Raw genomic sequence first — 23373 nt, 5'->3', positions numbered from 1 at the left:
GAATGTTCTCAGAAAAACTCCATGCATGTGTTTTAAGCTTTATGTGATCTGTGTTTAATTTTATGCATTAAAACGTACTAATGCTACCGCATGAATCTTCTCTTATTTGTAAATTTCACAGATAAATGTAAGAAGATAATAATAGTAATAGTAATTAATGTTAGTTCCTGCTAAAAACCCTCAGCAAGGTTGTGTAAAGTTACAGAAACAGAAGTGTTAAAGATCTACAGCTTGGTTTAACAGACTTCTACCGAGACCTGATCTGAATCATTTTCACTTTTATTATAACTCTCATATTTCTAATCATTCAGTGGCATATAGAAATGGTTTATTTCATTATTCTGACAGCAGGTTTTCTTTGTGTGCAGTTATGAGATTGAATCGATATTATGTGTTATATAAAGGAAATTGTAGAGCCACACACCTCACGCACCCTGAGCTGTGTACAAATGAATCTGATCAGCATGAGGAGGCCATTAACTCTGAGATTTCAAGGCTGCGTCTCAAACCACATACTGTTTCGTTTATAAAAAAGTAAAGCATTAATGTAGTAGCTTTCTTATGAACGTCAGTCAAGTAAAGTACAACGATGTGTTTGATCAGGAAACATAGCACATCGCTGTGTGTTGCTACAAAATCACTACAGAAGGCTTATATTTTATCTTAAGTACAGAATCCTGTTAACTCTGTGTCTGTTGTGAAATGCAGACTCACATGAGAAGCAACTCATTAGCTAATTAAACCTTTGGATCGTTTTATTTCAGAGCAGAAAATACACAAAGCTAGCCTGCCAGCTTGGGATTTAAATTCAGCTTCAGATTTATATTCTCACAGTCTCTGTCATCACTGAGCTCAGAAAAAAAGACTCACATTGGTAGAAATAAGATAGTAGTTCCTATATGTTTAAAACACATTCAAAATCCCAGCATGCTGCAGTACATCCACGCTGCGCTGGTGATCCCCCTGGAAAAGGTACAGCATGAATATGGAGCGCTGTCATGTTTTATGCATGTGCCTTTTGGCAGGATGTCTTGATTATCCTCGATGGTGCTGATGGTCTCTAAACTGTACTAAATTGTTCCTGTGCAGCATAGAAGGTTTTCTCTCTGTCTAGTGACCTTCTGCCTGCATGGCCAAAACTTTAGGTAATTTTTTTTCCTTCTTTCGTTTTTGTAAGCTCCACTCATTCTCCTCAAACACTATTTTTATTATTATTATTATTATTATTATTATTATTATTATTATTATTATTATTATTATTATTATTATTATTATTATTATTATTATTATTATTATTAATGACACACTGATGCCATAGCGATAACCATGTCATGTTTAGCTCAGTAATCTGAGCTCCATGGTTCAGCACATTATTGATGTGAACTAATTTGATTGTTGTCAGCAAGAACATCTCCTCATCAGCTCTGCTATCTTCTGTTACAGTAGATGTAGATTTATTATCAGATGATGGTTTAAAGGGTGGGAGAAGCTTGTACACTGCAGATCTCCAGCAGCACAGCGGTTAAATAAGAATAAAGTATATGTGTGGGGGGAAAGTAATATACAAAATATTCATGAAGTCATTTAGGATATTTCTGACATAAATCAGATTATTATTTTTTTAATAAAGTAGAAGAGTTCTGACAGTGAGAAGATAATAATGCAAAAGAAATCATCACGTATGGCTACACACTCCATCTGTCAGAAAAACTGAACACTTCATTATGCAGTTATTTGTGAACTGATTCAGATGCGTCTCCACTGATGAGTAGAAAAAACCTTTATCTGGTATTTAAACAGACAGTATTAATGAATTCATTGATAGTATGGTCTGCTTCACTGTCATCCATGAGTGTGTGTGGTGTGTGTGTGTTTACAGCCGAGCCATAAAAGACAGTGTGACATGTTGTGTTTCTATCACAGTCAGAGGTTGGGGCTAGACCTCCCGTTGACCCTCACTTGCGATCAAATCGCTTGAGAAACGTGATTAACAACTTGTAGTCAATTTAATAATCCAGCTTCACTGAGACACGCCCCTATTTTAGCTAGACTCCGCCACATCTGTGTAACACCAAGGTAGAAGTCTGGAGTCATTCCGGAGTCCATTTGTGTTATTTCAGGATTAAATTCTCATTGCACCGTGAGCGTTCACACCTAACAATTCAACCGTTTATCTAAATATCTACAAAGTGAAAATGTTTCTGAGGTAAACTTCAGCGACTATAATAAAAAAACATGTTTCTCCATTTCCAGTTAATTTATCAAACCTGTGAGTTTATTATTCTCTTTCACACTTCTGAATGATTTCCTGGGAGAAGGAAAGGGCAGGAAGTGATGTTTAAATCCCTGATGATGCAGAAGTGTAGAATAATTGTGCGCACTGCCTTGAAGGTCCTGCTGATCTGCAGGCTGTGCTCATGGCCTTGGGCTCAGAGCAGATAAAGAAGTGTGTACTGTGTGTAATGTGGTGAAGGACAGAGATGTTGATGTTTCTTACTGCAAAATGCTGTGTGGATGTGCTGAACCTCTTGTCCTGCTCTCAGATAGCAGAAAGCAGCTGACACGTGAGCTAACATGCGAGAGCAGACACGATGGCCAGGAATACTTCATTTTAGCTGACAAACATTTCCAAGAAAATCTCTGAACCTGCTTCCACAGATAAACAGAAGCACACTTGCTCACTAAGAAACGTTATGAATGAACCCTAGAAACTTCAGCACTGTATGAACTGAGATAAAACAAACACTGATCTGCATAATGACATAAATACCACAATCACCCAGGAAAACATTGTATTTCTGAGTCCAAAGCTCTGAACTTTTGGTATCTTTGCTAAAGCAATGCAGGAATTCAGTCCTCGTCTCAGCATGTGTTTAAACTTTAATGTGCTTGCTACCTGCAGAGTGAAAATAGATAGATAGATAGATAGATAGATAGATAGATAGATAGATAGATAGATAGATAGATAGATAGATAGATAGACCTGAACATTCTGCTTTTTTTATTTATTTTTTTGCTTTTTTTTCTGCTAAACACAAATTCAACCAAAATTGATGAGATAAAAGAGTAAATTAAAGAGAGGTCTTATTTATTTCCGTTAGCAAAGTCTTTCCTTTTTATGCCGATTTTTCAAGGAGAACTTTGACCTGTGAATTCATGTCTGTTTTGTGAGCCAATAGAAAGCAAGGAGGCAAGACATTTTTTTATTATTATTATTATTCTTTCTGCCTTGCCTGTTAGCATATTTTTAGCTAGCAATGATGGCACCTCTGCATAAATATGCTGATTTCTCTATGTGCTCCAGTCTGCTAGAAGGTAAACAAATTATCCAGACACGATATGTCTTCCTCAGATGAATGTTTTATTGACCCCCCACCCTAAAGTCTGTGATGTTATTATGAGAACAAATGGACGTATCTTTCTGAGCGTGACAGGGCAGCGTTTCTCCTGCTGTGGAGAGGATTCAGTAACAGTGAGATCGATGTTCTGCAGCTCTTCTTAACTGAATACTTCATAAGTGCCTTTCAGTTGCGGTGGCTTTTCTGCCGGATGATAAAAATGTAGTTATAAAAATGCATTATTACATCTAAAACAGGAAACAAAGCAAATTAGGTTGAGAAAAATATAAACAGCAACATAACCCCAGGCTAATTAGCGTAATGCTAATAAATATGAAGTGCAATCATTTTTACATATGTACAATAATAGCAGTTATCTCCTACAGCTCAAATTACTGAGTAATTTCAGATCAGGAACACAGCAGGCTGCCCAAACGTCCTGGATCTCATGTAGGTGATGTGTTAAATCAGTGTCAAGCAATAATAAAGGTAAAGTTTTATCTGAAATATAACTCATCACATGCCATCAGTGTTGTATAAAGTATTAGAAAGCAATACTTGAGTAAAAGTATCGTACTAGAAAAAGACTTTGGTAGAAGTGACCTTTTAGAATATTACTCAAGTAAAAGTCTTAAAGTATCTGATATGTACTGTACTTAAGTATCAAAAGTAATTTTCTGATATTTAATGTGCTTAAGTATTTGAAGTAAAAGTAAAAAGTAAAATTTCAGTGATTTTTGGTAGGCATAAGAGGCACTTCATCCGGTAGGAAAAATCTTTCATTCCAATGTACAGAAACATTTCTTGCAAATACGACCTCGGGTGTATAACGTTATCTACTTCACCCTGTTCACCGAGTTCACCACTATCGTCGGGGTGGTCGTGTACAATAACGGGAGGTCCTCCAGTAGGTGTTTCCATGGCGGTTTGGGTTGTGCTTCCTCCTCCTTTGGCAACATTACGCTGAAATAGAGCGTGCGGAGTGTGATGCAATCTACAGTAGGAGCAGTGATTCACCAAACCTTCCTTATTGCAGTCACACACATTTCTTCTGATTTTATTTTGTAGTAATGAGTAACGAAGATGCTTAGTGGAAATATATCAGAGTAAAATTATACATTTTATCTAGGAAATGTGGTGGAGTAAAAGTGAAAGTTGACATAAATTTAAATAGCAAAGTAAAGTACAGATACGTGAAATTTCTACTTAAGTACAGTAACGAAGTATTTGTACTCTGTTACATTACAACACTGCATGCCATCACAAACTTCCACATTGCCATTCATTCATTCATTCATTCATCTTCTACCACTTATCCGAACTACCTCGGGTCACGGGGAGCCTGTGCCTATCTCAGGCGTCATCGGGCATCAAGGCAGGATACACCCTGGACGGAGTGCCAACCCATCGCAGGTCCACATTGCCATATGGTGCGAATGTCTACAGATAATCTGACGTCATTTACACGTCATTTATCAACATGGACACAGACGGATTTATGTTATTCCTTATTAGTTATTCCTACAACTGCTAAAAATGTGTCCTTCTTGTGCACCTGCTTGTGTAGGTTTAACACAGAAGAATAACTTAAATGGACATTAACTAATCAGCTTGGAATGGTATGAGGCATTACTGTATGGAAACAGAGCACTGTCAAGCTCAGATCACTGACTTATCTCAAAAGCACACAAATTGAATAGTTTTTATACACATCATTATATTTTTAGCTTAAATGGCATTAAGGAAATTTTACAAAGGTCAAGACAAAGCTATATTAAAGCATATAAAATGAAGCTAAGGCCCAAGACAGAACTGCTGTTAGTGGAAGAGTTACACCTGTTTATAAGTTTAAAAAGCTGATTCAGTTTTCTTTCCTTTTACATCACTTATACTTTGCTGAATAGATGGCATTTAATTTGCCTCAGTCATTCCTTTCTGTATTTTGTGCTCTTCGGCTGCAGCACTACATTCTATTCTCTCTTCAGCTTATTACTCAGAGAAATTCTCCTGTTTTGGTCATCATTATAGATTTTGTACTTTCCTCTCTGGGAGTCATTATATATGTTGTGCATCTGTAACGGGTTTTATTTTAAATGTTTTTTTCCTTAGAGAAAATCTCCACTTTCATGTTTTTTTTTGTTTTTGTTTTTTTGTTTTTTACAAGATTCAAGAGTCTTTTATTGTCACTCTACTGAGTACTGAAATTAAAGCAGTCCTTACAATGTAATTCACTTATAATTTGGTGCAATCTACAATTTTAAGAATTGGAGAAAAAACCAACAACTGCAGTCAAGGTAATATTAATGCTCAGTTATTGTAAAAAAAAAAAAAAAAAATATATATATATATATATATATATATATATATATATATATATATATATATATATATATATATATATATATATACAGATATAAATAAGTGCACAATAGTCAAGCATAGGGATTTATATTTAATGAGAGGGTATTAAAGTGTAATGGAATGCAAACATGTCAATAATATATAATATAAAATTCAATTTGATTGTATCGGCTTGCTTTTTTACAGAAAAAATGTATTCAAATCTTTTTCTATTTATTTAATTCGCTCTCTGCTAAATTTCAAAACGGCTCAACTTAACATAAAATTGAGAAATTTTGTGAAAATTGTTGTCAATTTTTTAAATTTATGTCCGTTGAGTAATTTTAGTTAATGTGTGAAAGCTTTTGGCACGATAAAGCTGCCTATTGTGTGTGCATGCGCATGCAGCTCCTTTCATTTGTTTTGCCTCCAAGCAAAGCACACAGAGAGAGAGAGACAGAGACAGAGAGACAGTGAGAGAGAGAGAGAGTGAAGGTTTATGTATGAACAATTCAATAAAATGGTTTTTATCTCTGTGCTGTTTTAACAGCAGCCCTGACAGCAGCGCAGGTGCAAATCAGCTTCCTGATGTTTTATTGTTTCCATAGTAACAACAACACACTGCCTTATTATTTTATTATATCAGCATGCTGCTTCATTAACTTAAGTATAACATGTCATAGATAGATAGATAGATAGATAGATAGATAGATAGATAGATAGATAGATAGATAGATAGATAGATAGAAAGACAGAGCGTATGTATGGGTTCACCTGTGTGTGATAAACGGTCGGGTTCTTTATCTCGGTTCTCTTAATCTTGATAATAAATCGACAACAAAAATATTGTTTGACACTTTGTCTTACATAACTTGACAAATTTATAGAAATGTAACGTTTCTTTTCTTTTCTTTAATAAGCAAAGCAATGCAAATCACTCAAAATGGAGATTAAAAGAACTAAGGTACATTCCGGGGTCACGGTGGCTTAGTGGTTAGCACGTTCGCCTCACACCTCCAGGGTTGGGGGTTCGTTTCCCGCCTCCGCCTTGTGTGTGTGGAGTTTGCATGTTCTCCCCGTGCCTCGGGGGTTTCCTCCGAGTACTCCGGTTTCCTCCCCCGGTCCAAAGACATGCATGGTAGGTTGATTGGCATCTCTGGAAAATTGTCCGTAGTGTGTGATTGTGTGAGTGAATGAGTGTGTGTGCGTGTGCCCTGTGATGGGTTGGCACTCAGTCCAGGGTGTATCCTGCCTTGATACCCGATGACGCCTGAGATATGCACAGGCTCCCCGTGACCCGAGGTAGTTCGGATAAGCGGTAGAAAATGAGTGAGAGAGAGAGAGGTACATTCCCTGTGTCCTTGTTCTTCTTGTCACTTAACAACACTTCACAGTGCACAGGTACTGGTGTCAACTGGAATTCTAGTTTTACAGTATTTAGATACAACAAGACCAGGTACCAAAACCCAAGCAAAGCCAAATGCTGCTGCCTTGTGTAGAACACACACACACCCCGGTACATGGGTACACACGGGTACGAGAAAAGGAGTCGCAGTTTATAACTACGTAACTGAAAAATAATTTCTCAGGTAAAAACTTAGACATCTACAGTACTTGTGTGGAAAGTCCTTTGAGGATAACTGGCTTAAGATTCGGACAGCATGGAGCGAGACAATTTGTTCCAAAGAGGTGTGAAGAAGGTGTCACTCACACCTCACTCCAGTGAACTGTTGTGACCTGTGCTGTGAGTGCTAAAGTGAGGATCAACACCAAAACCTTAGCCAAAGATACCATGTGTTACATCACAGGCACTACAGAGATAAGAAATGGACTGTACCTCCTGGATCATAAATATCAGTAGTTACTCATTATCTCTGTCCTGTAATGTTACATCTCTACAAACATCTATATTAACTCACCTACTCATGTCACAGCTTAACTATTTTTTGCTAATATTAATCCGCTCATTCTGTGTCTTCATGTCTTCGTGTCAACTAAATAGGATGAGGGCAGCAGTGACGTTTCAAGGTTCACTGCAGCCCTGGATAATGTGGCAATGTAAAATACAGTACAGGAGGATTATGTAAGAAATTATACACTGCTTGTCATGCAGTCATATAGGAAAATGATCATCAAAGAAGAAGAAGCAGGTTGGGGCCAGAGCACAGGGTCAGCCATGATACAGCACCCTGGAGCAGGGAGGGTTAAGGGCCTTGTTAAAGGGCCCAACAGTGGTAGCTTGGCAGTGCTGGGGCTTAAACCCTGATCCTCGGACCAACAACTCAGAGGCCTAACCGCTTGAGCCACCGCTGCCACCAAAAATGAGTTACACTGCAGTCGTTTCCTCAGCATCCTCTCTTTATTCTCTCTCTCTTGAAGACTCCTTCCATATAATATTTCTAATGCGTTTGTGTAGACGGTGTGCAATATATGCACCTGTAAATGAGCTGTTACTATGGAAACAATACCGTATTATAACGAGTGCATTAATATAATCCCATGCCATAGTCAGAGCTGCTGTTAATTAATCAACACTTTCTGACCAATCAGAACACAGAATTCAGCAGCACTGTGGTGTAAATCAGTGTATTGCACAGTTCCATTCCTGAGGTGGATTCCCCCCCTTATTTTTAAAGATCCACTGCGGTGTTTTTGACCGTCTTTAGTTGTTATCACAACAGAAGGCACGAACCTATCCACCGAGAGATAAACAGCAAGTAAATGTCTTTCAATCATATTACCCTTAATGGTTTCTGAAACGGTTTCTCTTTCTGTTGATATGTTTGTGTCCTCCATCTGCGTACCTCCATGTTCTCCACAATATCACACAGCCGTCTATGAATGTCCCATGAGTTTGCAGTAAATTTTTGGTGTTCAGATGATTTGTGCCTGACTAAAGGCTGGGCCTTGCAGAGAAAGAAATGGAATGGTCTTTTTCCTGCAATGAATTGTTTGATGGTGCTGTTAATTCGGGTGCAATCTTCCCCACGAGGGCTCTCAGTTTCATCTGCTTTGAAATATTCATATGATGGGAAGAGAGTAGGGGATTAGGTGCTGGACAGAGCAATATTCACAGCCCAATTGTGATGTTTCTCTCTCTTGATTTATGACTCATATTCCACAACAAATGGCTAATAAAATGTTACCCTGCTTCTGATTATTGCTTTGTTAAATCATCATTGTATTGTGATATACAGTACACTTCTGCACTGAACGTCTGAATAATTAAGAATTTTACGTCCTTAAGACTACAAGATTCAAGAAGAACATTCTACCCAAGCCGTTTACTCTTTTACAGCTGTTTATTCTTGTGAGGAATCATGGGAGTACAATAATCCAGTCTACAGTCTGCTGTGTGTACTTCAGACTCCTTCATGTGCAGGACATGAAAAAGTAGCCGAAGTTGAGGAGTAGTCCAGTATAGGGGTTAGAAATAACATCTCTTATATATTCAGATGTTGATGTTCCTTTGGCAACATCCGAACTGGACCTACAACACTGTGGATGAAGATTAGCATATCTACCTTTTAGATGCCATCGTTATTCTTCTAGAAAAGAGCAAGATGCTCATTCCAAATGACAGGAGAGAAGTTACCCCCATTTAAGAAGTTCAAGTATTTTGTTATTCATGAGTAAATGAAAAGTGTGATATTGACAGAGGAAATAAAGGAAATGTGTGATATTGACAACAATGTTACACTTACTGTACCAGTCTGTAGAGGTAAAGTTGGAGATTTGTTTACATACGAAGCTCTCTGTTTGACAGTTAGTGTACATCTCAAACATTAATGATGGTTATGAGCTGACCAAAAGAATAAGGTCATGAGTCCAGCGGGTGGAAATGAGCTTCCTCTGCAGGGTTTCCAGACTTCCTCTGTGTGATATTATGAGGAGCAATACAATGTAGAAGAACCACAAAGCAGATCCATCCAAACTCACAGGAGCCAGTTGGGTTGGTTTAAGAACGTCCCAGAAATGACTTATGTGTCCTGAAAAATTATTTGTCACATACACAGTACGACATGTAGTCAAATGCTTTTTATGACGGTCCTTGATATAAAAAAAAAAAAAAAAACAAATAAGATAAAATAATAGACGAAAGAATAGAATAAAAGAATAAATAGATGAAATATAGAAAAGGTAGTATCCGAATACATGTATACCTTGATTATTGTGATTCGATCTGTGTGTATATCTATCTATCTATCTATCTATCTATCTATCTATCTATCTATCTATCTATCTGTAGAGTGCTGATGAGTAAGTTTTATTTCTTTAGCTGCACCTCCTCTTATGTTCTTCTTGCTTAACAGCCTCTCTTCATAGCTCCTTCTTCTGGAAAGTATAATGCATAATGACCTTGAGCCTGTTGACTTCATTGTGTTTGTTCATTTGTTTTAGCTTTACAAGACTCCAATTACAGCATGCTAATTACAGTCCCACCCTCACCTAACTTATTATGCCCTGTTTATCCACCTCTCTCTCTCTCTCTCTCTCTCTCTCTCTCTCTCTCTCTCTCTCTCTCTCACTCTCTCTCTTTCTTCCCTAACCATATTAATAAAACTGCTTCTTTGTCTGGTTTGATCACGACCATCCCCCTGTTCAGTGCCTGAGCTTCCTGCCTCTTTATCACATCAGAGTGCTGCCACAGATGACGAATGTCCTGGACCAGGGGACGGAGTCTAGCCCAGCTCTAGCCCTGGGTGCTAACTGATGTAGATTTGAGGCAGTGCTGGGTGCTGGCTGTTCAGGGACTCCAGGCTGAGGAAAATGGATGAGAAGCAGGAGTGCTGTCTAAGAGAGAAGCAGCGTAGGATGAACAATGGTGGGAAAAGCTACAAGGTATTCACGTGTACGATTTCAAGGGGCTGCATGTGCCTGCAATAATTGCAATCGGAGTAGAATTTTGAACAAAAATATTCTGAAAATGTTCCAGGATTCACAAAAGCTATTACAGGAAAGAAAGCAGAGAGAACGTTTTTTTTTTACAGTTTGCTGTTGGCTTTCACAGACCCGTCTGTTTGGCATCACATGGCACCTCAAGCTGCAGCTCAGGAGTTATTAGGAAGGTGAGAAGGAAGTGTTACGGTTCCTGGAGAGCACTCTTGATTTAGTTTCAGACTAATCACTTTTAGAATGGGCTGTGCTTCTTTGGGTCAAATCCCTGAATGCACAGTTCATCTCAAGCTTCTCCACAAGTCGTAACAAAGCTGCAATCCAGGTCCTCCACAGTTCCTCCGCAGGTCCTCCACAGGTCCTAACAGCTTTTCCATAGCTCTTCCACAACTCCTCTGCAGACCCACCACAGGTCTTCTACAGCTCTGCTGCAGCTTCTCCACAGGTCCTAAGAGCTCCATCAAAGCTCTACTGTAGGTCTTCTAGAAGATGAGACACCATTATACACATTTCTGGTTTTATTCCATAATATGGCTTTGGGAGAACATCAGCAAAGCTGTAATGTACTTTGTGTTGTGTTGTCAATGAGTTTTCTCTCTAGTTAAGACCACATGAATTAATTTCAGGTGACTGAAAGGTTCTTCTTACTAAACAAGGAATAAATTGTGAGCATTTTGAAGCATGCTCTTGCAACATTCATGTATAATACCAAAAAACCTCCTACTCACCCTACAGCTTTGACAGCTCAATTCTCACTTGAAGACATTTTTGATTCCTTTCACATTTTTTTTGCCTGTGTAGTGTGTGAATCTTGTTTTTAGCAACTTTCTGGCCAGCCTGATCGACCGTGGGGATTTCTTGATGTTTAGAAAAAAAAAAAAAAAGTTTATTGCCTGAGGTGGCAATACTGCTAAGACCAAAATATGAGAGAGGGAAAAAAGATTCCATGAAAATCCTGAGTGTAAATGAGTGCACAGGACAAGTCATGCTAACAGAATATATGATTAAACAGTTTGTGGTTCAACTCATATTTAACTGCAAAAATGTTTTTGGATTTATAATCAACCAGTAAAATGTATCTTCACTCCGCAGTCTGGATCACAGCTACTTGTTATATAAATAAATTATATAAGTGTATAATTTAATGAAAAAAAACTGTCTAGTCTGATCTGTAGAATTGGCAAAGCACTTACACCTCCTCACCTACACCTCCACACTACACCTCCTCACCTACACCTCCACACTACACCTCCTCACCTACAACTCTTCACCTACACCTCACTACACCTCCACACACCTCCTCACCTACACCTCCTCACCTACACCTCCACACTACACCTCCTCACCTACAACTCTTCACCTACACCTCACTACACCTCCACACACCTCCTCACCTACACCTCCTCACTACACCTCCACACACCTCCTCACCTACAACTCTTCACCTACACCACACTACACCTCACTACACCTCCACACACCTCCTCACCTACAACTCTTCACCTACACCACACTACACCTCACTACACCTCCACACACCTCCTCACCTACACCTCCTCACTACACCTCCACACACCTCCTCACCTACACCTCCACACTACACCTCCTCACCTACAACTCTTCACCTACACCTCACTACACCTCCACACACCTCCTCACCTACACCTCCTCACTACACCTCCACACACCTCCTCACCTACAACTCTTCACCTACACCACACTACACCTCACTACACCTCCACACACCTCCTCACCTACAACTCTTCACCTACACCACACTACACCTCACTACACCTCCACACACCTCCTCACCTACACCTCCTCACTACACCTCCACACACCTCCTCACCTACACCTCCTCACTACACCTCCACACACCTCCTCACCTACAACTCTTCACCTACACCTCACTACACCTCCACACACCTCCTCACCTACACCTCCACACTACACCTCCTCACATACAACTCTTCACCTACACCACACTACACCTCACTACACCTCCACACACCTCCTCACCTACACCTCCTCACTACACCTCCACACACCTCCTCACCTACAACTCTTCACCTACACCACACTACACCTCACTACAACTCCACACACCTCCTCACCTACACCTCCTCACTACACCTCCACACTACACCTCCACACACACCTCCTCACCTACACCTCTACACTACACCTCCACACTACACCTCCACACACCTCCTCACCTACACCTCCACACTACACCTCCTCACCTACAACTCTTCACCTACACCTCACTACACCTCCACACACCTCCTCACCTACACCTCCTCACTACACCTCCACACACATCCTCACCTACAACTCTTCACCTACACCACACTACACCTCCACACACATCCTCACCTACACCTCCTCACTACACCTCCACACACCTCCTCACCTACACCTCCACACTACACCACCTCACCTACAACTCTTCACCTACACCTCCACACTACACCTCTTCACCTACACCTCACTACACCTCCACACTACACCTCCACATACCTCCTCACTACACCTCCTCACTACATCTCCACACACCTCCTCACCTACAACTCTTCACCTACACCTCACTACACCTCCTCACTACACCTCACTACACCTCCACACTCCTCCTCACCTACACCTCCTCACTACACCTCCTCCTACACTCTCACCTACACCTCACCTACACCTCACTACACCTCCACACTACACCTCCACATACCTCCTCACTACACCTCCTCACTACATCTCCACACACCTCCTCACCTACAACTCTTCACCTACACCTCACTACACCTCCTCACTACACCTCACTACACCTCCACACTCCTCCTCACCTACACCTCCTCACTACACCTCCTCACCTACACCTCCTCACCTACACCTCCACACTACACCTCCTCACTACACCTCCTCACCTACAACTCTTCACCTACACCTCCACACTACACCTCCTCGCTACACTTCCTCACTCACACCTCCACACACACCTCCTCACCTACAATTCTTCAAGTACACCTCCTCACTACACCTCCTCACCTACACATCCTCACCTACAACTCTTTACCTATATCTCCTCACTACACCTCACTACACCTCCACACACACCTCCTCACCTACACCTCCTCACCTACAACTCTTCACCTACACCTCCTCACAACGCTTTCTTATTTCTTTCTTTTTATTCTCTTTCAGTGTGTGTCCTGAATTCTATATGTTCCACTTGAATTACAGCTGCACTTTCACTTGCATTAGTTTTGGAACATTCTGTCTGACAAGATATAAATTTCCCACATTTACAGATCCATATTTAAAAACTTGACTTTCATTCTCAGTCTCTATTTTTTTGTCCTCCTGTCTCTCAACCATCTTCATTTTTTTCTCATATCTCTTGTTGCACTTATGGCTATCATTTAATTCATCTCATTTGTCTTCTCTCTCATTGTGCATTAGACATGAGCCTCTTGTCTCACTGGGTTCTCTCATGTCCCTTTTGTCTCTCTATTGCCCAGGGCCAGCTCAGGATTGTGCAGCCAGTTCTAAAGACTCTCTTAGTCCTTGTCCTCTTTGTTGATCACTCTTTCTATCTCTGCCTCTCTCCTCTTGCTTTCTGAGTGGTGTACTCCTTCATGTCTCAGCAGGTAGAGTGTTCATGGTTATAACACACAACCAGCATAATCCCTCTAAATCCTGTACAGTATGTGTGTGTGTGTGTGTGTGTGTGTGTGTGTGTGTGTGTGTGTGTGTGTGTGTCTGAGCTCTAAAATCATGGGTTCAAAACACGCATTGGTTGAATGCAGATGTTTTCTCCAGGCCTTTACACAGGACATCGGCAGTAAAGCTCTCAAATATGTGCCATATTTTCTTTTAACTAATCACATTTCTTCACATTTTGGAAATAATATCTCAAAAACTTTGACGTACATGATTTTGTAAACAAATAGTCGGTCTATTTGTTTACGACATCTTTACATTCTGGTTTTTCAAACATGATGTTTGTGTATGTTTCTCAAACTTAATCAAAGAAAAATTCTGACTTCTGGCCAAATTCTGACTTTATCTTCAATTCTCACCAGGTTATATCTTAATATTGACTTTTTCCCTTTGCATGCCAGGGTACAGTACGTAAGGGGTAGAATATGCTAGTGTTTTGAGATGTTTGAGTTGTTTTGCTTTGAACAAAATATCTGTGGATTTTTCCAATATCTGTTGATTTTGGGCAATACCATATATAAACTTGTTAGGAAAAGTACATTTTTATAAAATAAATCTGACTTTTATAAAATATTGCTGCATTTTATATTTTAAAAGTGCATTTTTTTCCTTTCAATAATGTTTTAGTATGTGTCTCTATAGAGAATTAATTATACATTGATCTGCTGATCCACTTTAAGGGTCTGTACTTGCAGATGACCAGCTGCAGATAGAGTTATCTCCATCTATCTACTCTTACTGCTTTCATCATTTGCAGCAATTAAAGGCTTTGATATGATTATTGACTCCAGTCTTTCATTTGAAGGTCATGCGGATAATATCACTAGGATAGCCTTCTTTCATCTCAGACACATACGTAAGATAAGAAAAATAATGTCACTTCATGATGCAGAAACACTAGGTTGGATTACTGTGAAGCAGTATTTCCCAACAGGACGACACTCAGAAAGCCTTTTATCATGTAAACTCAGAGTATTGCGTTTTTAAAAAGACGGAGTGGATTGTGAGCTAAAGCCAAAATGTCAGCACACATCTGTGTTGATACTAAAACCCTAATCACAGTTTTCTCATGCAGTCAGTATGAATTAGAAAGCAAGGCCAGCTCAAAGCCCTCGCTCAGGTCGACCTGCCACATTTATATTATAATTGCATCCAAATGAAATCCTGTCTTCCTCCTCTGTTCATTCAGCTGACTGAAAAAACTTAAAGGTCAGTTTTAATTCTGAGATGAAGAAAACGCTGCGTGCGAACTCTTCCCAGGCCTCTGACCAGCCCAGTGACATGAGGGGGTGAACGTTGGATTGCTACTGAGTTTAGATCACCTCTATAAATATTTAAAAAGATATTTTTAATTGGACAAAGCAATGTTTACATTCAAACCCATATCTAACCTTCTCTTTGCGTTCTCCTGTAAAGATCGTGTCGTGTAGAGTGTCAGTCAGTCTAAAATCTGCCTTCTCTGAAGAGAAGAGATGTGAAGAAGAAGAAGAGAATTGAAGTGAGTGAAAAAGAGATTATTTCCCCAGTGATGTTAGCATTAACCGAGATCATTGGAGTGAAGAGACGACGATGAGCCTGGTGTTTAAACCAGTGACTTTTACCTCAGGTGCTGAGAGTCACAGTGAGAACTCATTTCCTGATGTAAACTCATCATTCTGCACAGTTAAGCTGTGATGCTGTTCCTCTATCAGGAGATGAGCTTAGAGATGTAGAGGAGGAGCTGCAGTATACAATTTCTTCCCGTTTTTCCCTGGCTGACCCCTACAAACACACAAAACAATGAATACATTATCTGTCTCTTTCTATAGAACAAGAAAAATGAAAGGAAAAGATTGTTGCTTTGGCACAGTACTAAAATTTCACAAAGTAAATACGGTGGCCGAGAAGTGCAAAACAAATTAACAAATCCGAAAACAAATTAACAAATCCGAAAACACATTAACAAATCCGAAAACAAATTAACAAATCCGAAAACAAATTAACAAATCCGAAAACAAATTAACAAATCCCAAAACACATTAACATATCCGAAAACAAATTAACAAATCCGAAAAAAATTAACAAATCCGAAAACAAATTAACAAATCCGAAAACACATTAACAAATCCCAAAACAAATTAACAAATCCCAAAACACATTAACAAATCCCAAAACACAAGGACAAGTCAGACAACCTGGAAACGGTAGTGTATCGTTTTTGAATGGAAACTTACCGATCATTGGACAAGACACCTGTCACTCAAGATATACAGGTATGGAATCTTATGTGTAATGTGTAAAGTTCTCCGTTTAAATATAAGAAAAATAACAGAATTAATCCACAGTAATCCATTCCATCCATCCATTCCAACTTTCCAACTATCCATTCCGACTGTTGAACTTCATGTATACCTTGAGTGACAGGTGTCTTGTCCAATCACAAACTATACCAACCGCTTCAGGGTTGTCTGAAATGTCGTTGTGTTTTCTGATTTGTTAATGTGTTTTCCGATTTGTTAATGTGTTTCGTGCACCGATTCAGACAACCCGGAAAAGGTAGGTATAGTTTGTGAATGGAAACTTACCGATCATTGGACAAGACGACTGTCATTAAAGATCTACAGGTGAATGAAAGGTGTCTCATCCGATGATGGTAAGTTTCCATTCACAAACTATACAAACCGCTTCCGGGTTGTCTGACTTGTTAATGTGTTTTCGGATTTGTTAATGTGTTTTCGGATTTGTTGATTTGTTAATGTGTTTTCGGATTTGTTAATTTGTTTTCGGATTTGTTAATGTGTTTTCGGATTTGTTCATTTGTTTTGCACTTCCCGGTCACCGTAAGTAAATGATCACTGCTGCAGAATAAAACTCCAATTATCTGTATATTCTTTATTTCCCTTAAGAGTTGTAGCAATGAGAGCATCATAAAGTCAGTCAGCATTACTGTATTGCTGTATTATCCTCTCTCTAACTGTTGAGATGAAGTGCTCGGCTCTGGGTGCCTGCGTTCATGCTGCTTTGGGTAACAAGCTCCATATGGAAGCGTAGGTGTGATGCAGCTCTGTGCACAAGCATTTATAGACCTTAAAATCCAAAATAAACCTGTTCACACACCTGCAAGCTCTCTGGGGCAAAGTGCTCCAATAGGACACTGTCTGTGAGATCCTGTGAGTCTGCTTCAATTCCTCAGCTCTGTAAAACCACTGCATATTCACTAATTTCCAAGAATCCCGGCTGTGATCCCACTCAGCTGTCTAATAATAGACCTCGACTAATCCTGCTTTTCATACACACTTCTGAAATCAAATCTCTGATGGGTAATTAGAGAACTATCACAGCTAACATGCTCTGTTAAGCTTTTCAGACTGGTTTGAGTCTTGGGGTCAATTCACACCAATGAATGCAGAATCATGTGTCATGCTGAGACCTCATTTAATCCCAGTTTAAATCCAAGTCAAGATGAAAACACTAGAAAATACTCACTGATTTATTTATTACTGTACATATTTTTCTTAGAATAAAGAGAAAAATTAAAAATATTGCTCTATGAAGCTCTTTTTTTTTATTGCTCATGTTGCTCTTTCTCCTGCCTCAGAGAATGCAGGGTTTTACTTGTCACTATAGTTAGTAATGGTTTTCTCTCCTGACTCTGGTTAACATTAAAACTAAAGCAGATACACTGATCTTCTTTCTTCTCTTGGGATTTCTTGTATACATAATCTCTCCTTCTTGATCAGACACTTCAGCAAGTCTTCGATTCAACTGCATTTGTAGAGCTATTGTCACAAAGCAGATCTCTGTAGGAGGAGCGGAAATCCAGATGTTTGCTTAGATCCCTATTGAACAACCCTGGATGACTCCTTCAGCTTGCACAAGGAAGAAACATTTACTCTAAAGGGAACCAGTTACATCTGATAGTAGGATTATGGATCATTACATTATACAAATGTAGAAGAGTTAAGTAGTCCTGAGGGTGGGTTTACAGGATGTTCAGCAACTACAAATCTATAGATTCCAGATGAGCTTATCTATATCATTGAGAAAAAACTGCTTTGGAAAAGTGATATCCTTGTGGAATCATCCATTCTATCACAGCGGAGAGTGAAGGGTGCAGAAGAAGTATCAATATGTAACAAGATGGCGGCTTTGAGCCCGGCTGCCTTCACGACTACTCTGACCATCATTTCTGAATTTTCTACCTTTTATCTTAAATTTTCTTAAAGCAAACTTCTTCATTTCTTTACTATAGATACATTTAGATATGAGAGACATCCTTATATTTACTGGTTTACAATTCACTGATAATCTGTTGTTTTTAACACCGGTTCAATGTTGGCTGAGTGAGATCTTGAGGAAGAACAAAGGATGTGTCCCCATGCAGCAGTCCCGAGGGAAACAAGCTCACGCACATCGTGCCCCCTGCCTAGCATCCTGCTAGCCAATGTCAGGTCTCTGGAGAACAAGCTTCAGGATCTCAGGGCCAGGGTCAAGTTCTAGAGTGACAATCGGGACGACAACATTCTCAGCTTTAGCAATATATGGCTAAACCAAGCAGTGCCAGACCAGACCATCGAAGCCAAGTTCTTCTCAGTATACCACAGGGAAGTCAAGGGGAGGTGCAGTGTGTTTGATGGTGGACAGAAGTTGGTGCGATACCAAAGAGCATTGTACAGTACCCCTCACACGCTCCTGCACACCAATCTCTTGGGGTTAGGGAAGCACTTCCGCTCCGTAAAGGCCAACACAGTGAGAATGAGGAGGAGCTTTTTCCCACAAGCCATTCGGGCCCTCAACCAGTTGGACACCAAAACTGAGACACAATCGGACTTGCAAACAAAGACTGGACAATCATGATATTGCACATTCAACCCATTATTGCATTCAGCTCAGTTGCACAAAGGCTATTTTGCACCTTAATCATAATATTAGATTAGATTCAACTTTATTGTCATTACACATGTACAAGTACAAGGCAACGAAATGGTCTAACCAGAGTGCAATAGTAGCAAGTGCAGGATATACAGTTTTTACAAGATTTAAATAAGTTAAATAAAGTGGTAATATGGAAGTGATTTACAGATGTGTGTGTACTATGAACATAATATACAGATTTACAGAAGGATATGTGCTGTAACAAAATATATGGCTATTACTATAAAAAATAATGTACAGATATGTATTTTATATAACAAAATATATTGTTATTACTATAAACCGAAATATACAGGAGGATATGTATTATGAACATAATATGATATATTGCTGTTACTGGTGGGAACAGTATGTACAATGTAAGGCAATGGTGAGCAGCAATGCAAAAAAAACGTATGGATCTGGTGTGGACGGAGTGTAATGGATCACCAGCACACGTCATATCCAAAACAGAGAGAAAGAAGATAACAGTGGAGATAACAATTAGAACCTCAGACTTGTAATCTAACTTTAACTCTAACTCATTAACCTTATGTAGTTGTGGTTTAAATGGTGAATGAATTGGGTTTCAAAGCCATGGGTTTCAAAACCCCTTGTGAAATTTTATTGCCAATGAAGATGCTCACATTTGATCCTAGGATCACTTTTTAATATTTTTTCTGCTGGTCACTAGAAGTATTTTTCTTCAGCTCCACAACATTATGAGAATTTAAAACCACACTTAGTTTTAAAGATGCTGAAACCCTGATTTATCTTTTCACAACCTCAGAGTAGACTGTCCTGTGTGTGAGGAAGATCATCAATCGCTCATATATAAATCCCTCGTGACTGTTCTGCTTTGTGTCTCTTTCAGCTCACAACTGACAATAAATCTTTTCTCTAGGCTTCACTTTCTTTCAGCTGTCTTATTTATTTCTCAATGCACTCTGGAGTGATAAATGCACTATATGAAAATAAATATGTTTTTATCATTAAATTATTTTATAATTATGGTTGACAAGTTTCCCACAAAAACTCAACACAAATCTCCAAAAAAGTTTGCTTTCTTTTTTTTTTACAAGGCGAGAGTATAAAAACTGGCAAGTGCATAGATGACGTGACCATCAACACATTCTCTAACCAGAATCTGTGGGTGACCGCTAAGGTGTGTGTGCTGCTGAAGTCTGGAGACTTAACCTTCAGAGCAGGGGTCAGGACAGTCCTAAGAACATTAAGGGCCAAATTGTCCCAAGCCATCAGAGAATTCAAGCAATCACAAACACGCGATTACAAGACAGCTTTATCTACAGTACCTGTGACAGTGACACCTTCCTCCCAGATCTGCTGAACAACTTCTAGGCTCCGCTTGAGCAATGTAGCGGCCAGAAAGACCATCCCGTCCCCCAACTACCAGGTACTCTGGCTGCTGGACCAAACAAAATTCCTGGCAATGTGCTAAAAGTTTTTACTGACATCTTCATTATTTCCCTGAGCAGCGCTGTTGTTCCTACGTGCCTCAAGACAACCAGCATTAACCCCATGCCAAAAAAATTCTACAGTGTCTTGCCTTAATGACTATCGTCCAATTGCACTCACACCCATTGTAATGAAGTGCTTCGAGAAGCTCATTATGAGGCACATCAAGACCCAGCTATCACCTTCAATGGACCCTCTGCAGTTTGCGTATTGTTCAAAACACGCCACGAAAAAATCCATTGCCACGACCCATCATCTAGCAATATGAATGCTGCTCATAGAGTTCAGTTTAGTATTCAACATAATCATCCCTGAGCAGAACAACTCTCTCTGCAACTGGATCCTAGATTTCCTGAGTGAGCGACCTCAATCAGCCCAGATCAGGAACAGCATCTCCAGCACCGCCACAGTGCTCTGGAGCCCCTCAGGGCTGCATCCTCAGCCCACTGCTGTTGACTTTGCTGACTCACCACTGTGTAGCAATACACAGTTCAAATCATGTCACCAAGTTTGCCGATGACACGACCGTGGTGGGTCTCATCAGCAAGAACAATGAGTCAGCATACAGAGAGGAGGGGCAACAGTTAACTGCCTGGTGTAGAGCCAACAACCTTTTTCTGGATGTTGATAAAACTAAAGAGATAGTTGTTGCACCGGATAGTGAGGACAGCTAAGAAGATCATTAGATCATTAGAGTCTGTATTCCCTATATCACAGACATTTACACCACACGCTGCATCCACAAAGCCAACAACATTGTGGATGACCCCACACGCCCCTCACACATACTCTTAACCATCCTGCCGTCTGGAATAAGGCCCTCATGACCAGGCTGCAACAGTTTCTTTCCACAAGCCATCAGACTCTTTACCAACTGAACTGAACTGTACCAAGCACACACACACACACAAAACTGTGTGGACTGTACTGATCAGCACCAAATACACACTCATCCAATATACATCCACGTCTACAGCACCACCCATATCAAATTTATATACTGTGAACACTGTTTTTGTTATCTTTGCACATTCTATATATATATATATATATATATATATATATATATATATATATATATATATATATATATATATATATATATTGCTGTTTGTATTATATTAAGTGTTTACTCCAGTATTTTTGCACGTCCTTTAGAATATACAGTATGTATTCTGGAAATTGCTGCTTTTGCGTATTGTCTTTTGTGTTTTGTATCATTAGTTTGCACTAGGTTGCTCAGAAGTGCCTAGGACTACCTTACTTTAAGTCCTTAGCTCTGTGTTGTTCTGTGTAGGTCTGTTTTGTGCTATGCAGCACCATAGTCCTGGAGAAACGTTGTCTCATTTCACTATGTACTGTATCGGCTATATATGGTTGAAATGACAATAAAAGCTTCTTGACTTGACTTGACTTGACTTCAAATCAAATTTTATTTGTCACATACACATACATACAGATTACGACGTGCAGTGAAATGCTTTTTACGTCTGTCTGGTATTCAGGCATAAAAAGGAATGTAATTAAGGATAAACATTCAAACCACATTAGGTAGATAAATAAAAAGTATAAACTATATAAAAACTACATAAAATATGAAAATATATGTGAAAAATATATGTATATACTGTACGTAAATGTGTATTTTTTAATGATTGTCCTTAATGTGTCCATGTGCAGTATGGTGTGTATAAAGTGGCACTGTGCTGTCCAAGTCCAGAGTTAAAGTGCCTTGAAATCCAACCCCTATTTATTCATGAATCATATCTGTGGATGTTCTCCAAATCAATGGCTTTCTGTCATTTTCTCATTTGTCTTGTGTCTCAAATGGCTCTGGGTTTCTGATTGGAAGGTCAGGTGTCAAGTGGTATCACAACCAACGACCACTGTTGGGCCCCTTTGCAAGGCCCTTAACCATGTCTTCTCCAGGTTGCTGTATCATGGGTGACTTTGCAATCTGACACCAACCTCCAAACTTGGGACATGCAAAGAAAAGAATTTCACTGTGCTGTATTGTATATGTGACAAAAATAAAAGCTTCTTCTTCTTCTTCTTCTTCTTCTTCTCCTTTTCCTTTTCCTTTTACTTCTCCTTCTCTTTATCCTGGTCAGCCTGAGCTCGGGTTACTGTCTGTGTGGAGTCTCACATGTTCTCCCAGTTTCTGTAGGTTTACTCCAGGTTCTCCAGACTCCCCTCACCTCACAAAAACATGTCAGAGGACTAGTAACTCTAAACCTCCCTCAAGATGTGTGTGACTGTGTGCACTGAATCTTGTCCAAGCGGCATTCTTGGCTCACAACTAGGACTCCATGGGATTGAACCTAACCAAGTGAGAGGAAACCATTTAAAACTCCAGTCAGCTTTGGGCTCAGCTTTGAACCAGGAACCCTGACAACTCTACTCACTTTCACACTTTCATGCCTTTGCAAATCTTTGTTGTATTATACAAGTTTCTGAAACTGCACAATGCAAAATTCAACTGCTGTCAAGTTCAGCACTCAGGGTGGATTCTGGGCTTGTGTGAGGGGCTTATAATCACAGGTTTGTTCTCACATTGAACAATTCCTTCTGGATCATATACAATACAGCACAGGTACACATTGATACATTAATACAATAACAATTCAATACAAAAACAAAATCCTCTCCTGGCCTCAAAGTAGAAACAGGAAGTAAAGTGACATGTTGAACCTGTCACGATGTTCGGTATTCGGTG

The sequence above is a fragment of the Tachysurus vachellii genome, chromosome 2, assembly GCF_030014155.1.
Source record: "Tachysurus vachellii isolate PV-2020 chromosome 2, HZAU_Pvac_v1, whole genome shotgun sequence".
Lineage (NCBI taxonomy): Eukaryota > Metazoa > Chordata > Actinopteri > Siluriformes > Bagridae > Tachysurus > Tachysurus vachellii.
The sequence above is the reverse complement of the archived record's forward strand: the minus strand, read 5'-3'. Positions refer to the sequence as shown.